Below are 6,000 nucleotides of genomic sequence, written 5' to 3'. Positions count from 1 at the left end.
GTACGCTCACTATCGCAGTCCCCCAGCCGGCCGTCAGGTTCTAAAAATAAGGCCTGCCCGACCGGCGCCAACTCATGCACTCGCCGGCGCGCTGACTCGAATGAGAAGGCGGATGACTCTCCGCTCGCGGTGCCAAGATGGAACCGTGCCACGCGCGCCGTCTTGCCAGTAGTGTGCACTTCCCGCTGCCCTTTTGTCCGACGCAAACTCTTGTCGGCGAGCCCAAAGACCAGCAGGCAGACGCTTGCGCGCGGGCGGCGGGTCGGCAAATGCCAGTGACCGGGGCCACCTTTCTCCCAGGGCTGCGAACTTTCTCCGGAGCCCGCTGTCGCTGCCTCTGGCTTCTGGCTGTCCGGCAGGTGGGACGCCGGGCGCGAGCTTCGCGGCGCTCCCGCAGCGGCGCCACCGTCGCCCGAACGGGCGGCGCAGGGGCCGCGTGTGACAGTTGTCTGCGCGCAGGTGCACGGGCCGGCCGAAAGAGTCCGCACCGCCGTTTGCTCTGTGTTTTCCGGTGCGTGTGCCCGACTCTGGGGGCGAGCGAAACCGCGGGCAGGACTGTGTGTTTGTGGTGCCCGACACTGGGGACTCTGGATGTGTGCTGTGCTCCGGCTTCACTTGTGAGACGCCATGACGTGACGCTGTCCTGGTGAGTGCAAACAAGTGTTCTGCCAATGGGAACAACTGTGCTTCTCTTGCAGTTTGAAGACGCAAAAGCTATTGAATGGGATGAAAAAAAGAGGATATGACGGCCTAGAAAGCCGCAGTACATTTCCGATAGTCTGCTGGGCGTAATCGAGTCATATTATCTTATTAGACCATAAGTCATGAAGCATTAAGCACTGTATCAAGCTTTTTACCTCCATAACTGACGTACTCCGCTAATTGTATGAAATTGGTGAACTTTACCATACGTACTTTCATCATTAAAAAAACATGCATTTGTATGCCGCAGTGTCAACAAGTGTTTGTTTACTTTTAGACACCGCGTAACAACTGCTATGTGACTCTTAATTAGCTCCACCGAAATCAAATGAGTGAATACTTAAGGATGAAATCGTAGCAACGAAATCCGTCCTTAAATGGTGATCTTGCTCTGTAATTCAAATATTTTCACCAAACAGAAATTTTTGCCAAACCGGATCTAGAGCCCGAATAGTGGAAAGCCAAAAATCTGGATTTGGGTGCTGACCTGACACAACTGTCATGTTTTATGTACAAAATGGCGTGGCACACAGGTTCCGCCCTCCCGTTGACATTTGTCAATATGATGCTCAACGCTGAATTAGTATTGCGAAAGACAATGTCACAGACTCCGCTTCTGCCATTCCGATTTAGCACGTTAACTGTCGCACATGTAGTGACATTCTTCACCGCCAGGGCTTCCACGGCGTCAGGCGTAAAGCGCTTCGGTAGCCGCCGGTGGCTTCGTGGCAGTCAACATGTTAATAATATACTATATGCAGTAACATTTTTCCACATGTATGAAATTGAAATCAGCGATTTTATTAAAATTTATTAAATTTCTGCTGCTTTAGTCACACTCTACCAATTTACCATCAGGACGCGTTAGAGCAACATGTTGACTCTTTCTGTACAGGGTTAATTTTTGGTACACAAACTTACTGGCACCCCTAACAAATAAGTCATCACATTTCAGGTTAGTCTAGATCTACATATAATACATCTGATGGTAGCAATAAGTTGCCGAAACGCGTCGTTCTAATAAATATTAGTAACCTGTGATTGAAACGGCAAATATTATTTTGTAAATATTTTCAGTAAAACCGCGGTGGTAACTGATTACAAAAAATTAACAAAAAACGGAAACAGTGTCTTGATGGTTGTCGACATTCAGAAACTGTCAATTTTGTGTTACTGTCGGATTCTATCAACCATGGCTCTGAGCGTTATGGGACTTAACTTCTGAGGTCATCAGTCCCCTAGAACTTAGAACTACTTAAACCTAACCTAAGGGCATCACACACATCCATGCCCGAGGCAGGATTCGAACCTGCGACCATAGCGGTCGCGCGGTTACAGACTGTAGTGCCTAGAACCGGTCGGCCACCCCGGCCGGCTCTATCAACCACCGACGCAGAATTGAGGTAATGTTAAAATAAGCATCTTCATTGCTTTGCCAGTATCTTGTTGCTACGTTGCGCAATGCGCGCGCGCAAGGGAGGGAGTCGCTTGTGTAGTTATCATTTGCATTCCGATTCTCGTAACACAAATAACGTTACTGTTCGGCTTTGCACAGTTAAGTAGTACAGAGCCTCGTCTGTCTATCGCAGTGGGGTCCAGGGTTTGAGGCGATTAGTACCTTTAAGTTATTGATTTAAAGAAAGTGGAATGGTGGTGGTTTCCATCGAGGCGACATGAAGTTCATCTACGTTCTGTGCTAGCGCAAATGGGGAATCGGATGAATATCTTTTCTGCAAGTACTGTTTGGACTTCTTAATTCACTTATTGGCATAACCAGTTTCGAGATATTCAATCCCATTGTCTAATGTTACGTGATAATGCGATTTCATATCGCGGAGCTAATCGCACAAATAAACACTCCAGCGTCTGTGAAAGGCTTGTTTAATGCTAGCTGCTGGCTCCCAGAAACGTTGCCGACTAGGACAAGATCTTGCAATTTAAGTCGATAAATGGTATAGGGAAAAAAAGACTGGTCTTGTTGAAAATAACTTCTCCGTAGTTGCCTCAAGGAAATTAGGGAAACAGCGAAGCACCCAAATCAGAAGACCCGGTCGGAGATTTGGGATTGCATTATCATGAACAGTACGCCGCTCAGTTAGTTCAGCGCTACGGTTTGTGGCGATAGCAGACAGCTGGGATAGGGGGTACGGCGCGTTGACGATACGGAGTATGCAGTCCCAGGAAAGACAGTCCCCGCGTCTGGCAGCGCGGTCTGTTGTCCCCTTTTCCCCTGCAGGAAAGTAGTGGCTGGTCGCTCCGACTGGTTACATCAACCTTTCACTGCGGCCGCGCTGGTCGGGTCTGGTCATCCTTCACACCAGAGAAAGTGTCATCCCGCCTCGAGCCGTCGTCCTGGGGGAGTTTGTTTTGGAATTCCCTGCAGGATGTCGTTGAGGGATTGCTACAAATTAAAAAGAAAACAATATGTAAGGGGAAAGAGAGTGTGTGTGAGAGAGAGAGAGAGAGAGAGAGAGAGAGAGAGAGAGAGAGAGAGAGAGAGAATGTTGCAGAAAGCCGAACCAGAGACTGCGTTTTACTGGCAGAACACTTAGAAGATGCAACAGATCTAGTCGAGAGACTGCCTGCACTGCGCTTGCCCGTCCTGTTTTGGGCCACTGCTGCGCGGTGTGGAATCCTTACCAGATAGGATCAACAGAGTACATCGAGAAAGTTCGCAGAAGGGCAGCATTTTTTGTATTAACGAGAAATAGGGGACAAGGTGTCACGGGCATGATACAGGATTTGGGATGTACATTGTAATAACAAGAGCGTTCGTCGTTGCGGCAGGATCGTCTCACGTAATTTCAATCACGAACTTTCTCCTCCGTATACGAAAATATTTTGTTGACGCCGAGCTACTTTAGGAGAAACAATCATAATAAAGTAACGGAAATCGGAGCTCGCACGGAAAGATGTAGGTGTTCGTTTTTTCCCGCGTGCTGTTAGAGAGTGGAGTAACAGAGAATTATTGTAAAGATGGCGCGATGAATCTCCTTTATCCACAGTGAGTGACAAGTGGCGTGCTACAAAGTTGTCTTTTGGAGGGATCAGCAGTACCAGGATTGGATGTGATGGACCAGGAAATCTGCTTTTGAAATAGGCTGGTGGGGTAATTATGTCCAATGAAGGTTGAGGTGATAATGGTGGTGTATTATGAAAGAGATCTCACGTGAAATAAAAGGTTTAGCTCAAGACTGTGCGAAGACTGTAGGAGGGAACGTTTGACATGGAAAGGGTGGCAACTGTCAGAATATAAGTAGTGCTGTTTGTTAGTAGGTTTAATGTGGACAGAAGTGTGTAGTTGGCCTTTGGTGAGAACGAGGTCAGCATCAAGAAGAATGGCATGGTGTTCAGAATAGCACCATGTGAAATTTTGTTGGGAAAGGGTATTCAAAGACTCCAGGAATTTTAACAGGTCATCCTCACATTAATTTCTTCCATTTCAGCATTTCTTCACTTACGTGTGATTTGCAGTGTAGTAACAAAAATGCACGAGATAAATTGCAGGACACATTCCTGACACGTAGAAGAACAAATTACGTTACATGAACGTGCACGTGGAAACGCTTTGTTTCCATGTTACAACTCATTTTCTCCAACTAATTGATGGGAAACACCCAAGAATAGAACATTAGAATCATAGGGAACATAAACTCTTGATGACGTTCGGTTACATTGTGCGCCGCCAGTGTTTTGTTTCACATGTCCCTGTTTCCATGCGACGTATGTCATTACTTTCTTTGCAGGTAACGGTAACCTTTCCAGCGATCAGTGCTACCGTTGCAAGCACACGGGTTACTACGTAGAATTAACCATAGGCTTGGCTCGCAGAATGGTAGTGTACATAAATGCAGAGATGGGATATGCCCATTTGATGTATGGACAGCAATGGCGCTCATGCTCAACGTTTCTACAGTGAGACATTTGCAGAGATTGACCAACTGCCTGGGCTCCACGCTCTCCGGACCGAAACCCACTGGAATTTTTTTCTGTGTGGGCACTTGAAAGCTTTTATGTATGGAACGTCAGTATAAGATGCTTAGTCTCCGTGCCCGTATTATGGAAGGCTGCGAAACCATACGCAATACTCCACGCCGGCCGCGGTGGTCGTGCGGTTCTAGGCGCTGCAGTCCGGAACCGCGGGACTGCTACGGTCGCAGGTTCGAATCCTGCCTCGGGCATGGGTGTGTGTGATGTCCTTAGGTTAGTTAGGTTCAAGTAGTTCTAAGTTCTAGGGGACTGATGACATAAGATGTTAAGTCCCATAGTGCTCAGAACCATTTGAACCAACCAATACTCCACGGATACATCAGCGCATCCGAGATTCACAATTAAGGCGGGTTGATGCATGTATCATTGCTCACGTAGGGCGTGTTAAACAACTCCTCTGAGGAAGAGTTACTTGTGGCAGGCTCGTGCGTTCTGTTCGTGTGTGTTTCCCATGATTAAAGAGCTGGAGAAAATGAGCTGTAACCTGGACCTATCTTCATGAAACATAATGTCTTCGTCTACGTGTGAGGGACCTGTCCTGCAATTATATAGTGGAAAAATTGTCACGAAATTTTAACCATGGGTAGCTGATACCAACCCAAACCAAAATTACTAATGTTGTGTACGTCGACAACGCACCATTTTTAAACTACGGAAACTCGGCGCCACGCGCTCAGATTGGCCGAGGGATTGCCCTGTTGCCGTTCGTCGGTTGACGGGCAGCGCTATGGTTGTCGGTTCACACATACAAACGTCCCTTGCCCAGTCACTGCCCTAATGTGATAATCTATATATGGCGTAAAAAAGTGTCAGGTATACTTGTATGTATTGTATTGTATTGTATGTTAACCGGGGACCTAGAAACGACGGAGAGGCTCCGTCCCCGGCGCAGTCGCAGTGGTCCACAACCCCACGACGACTACCGCAGTCCACTTCACCCCTCCGCTGCCACACACCGAACCCAGGTTTATTGTGCGGTTCGGTCCCCGGTGGACCCCCCCAGGGAACGTCGCGCACCAGCCGAGTGTATCCTCTATGTTGGCGTGTTAGGGTAATGGTGGTGTACGCGTACGTGGAGAACTTGTTTCCGCAGCAATCGCCGACATAGTGTAACCGAGGTGGAATAAGTGGAACTAGCCCGCATTCGCCGAGGCAGATGGAAAACGGCCTAAAAACCATCCACAGACTGGTCGGCTCACCGAACCGCGACACAAATCCGCCGGGCGGATTCGTGCCGGGGACCGGCGCTCCTTCCCGCCCGGAAAGCCGTGCGTTAGACCGCACGGCCAACCGGGCAGGCGTCATGTA

The 6,000-nt window shown here is 48.4% G+C and overlaps 1 protein-coding gene across 1 annotated transcript in view; it reads left to right on the top strand.

Annotated features, from left to right (window-relative positions):
• Positions 1-452: 452 nt before the first annotated feature.
• The window catches only part of LOC126162766 (uncharacterized), a 384,499-nt gene continuing 378,951 nt past the window's right edge, over positions 453-6,000 (top strand). The window contains exon 1 of the mRNA XM_049919460.1: positions 453-646. The gene's annotated coding sequence lies outside the window, so the exon portion shown is untranslated. The remainder of the gene's footprint in view (positions 647-6,000) is intronic.

This window comes from Schistocerca cancellata, chromosome 2 (assembly GCF_023864275.1).
Source record: "Schistocerca cancellata isolate TAMUIC-IGC-003103 chromosome 2, iqSchCanc2.1, whole genome shotgun sequence".
In the NCBI taxonomy this organism is placed as follows: Eukaryota; Metazoa; Arthropoda; class Insecta; order Orthoptera; family Acrididae; genus Schistocerca; species Schistocerca cancellata.
Note: the sequence above shows the minus strand (reverse complement) of the source record. Positions and strands in the feature narration are given on the sequence as shown.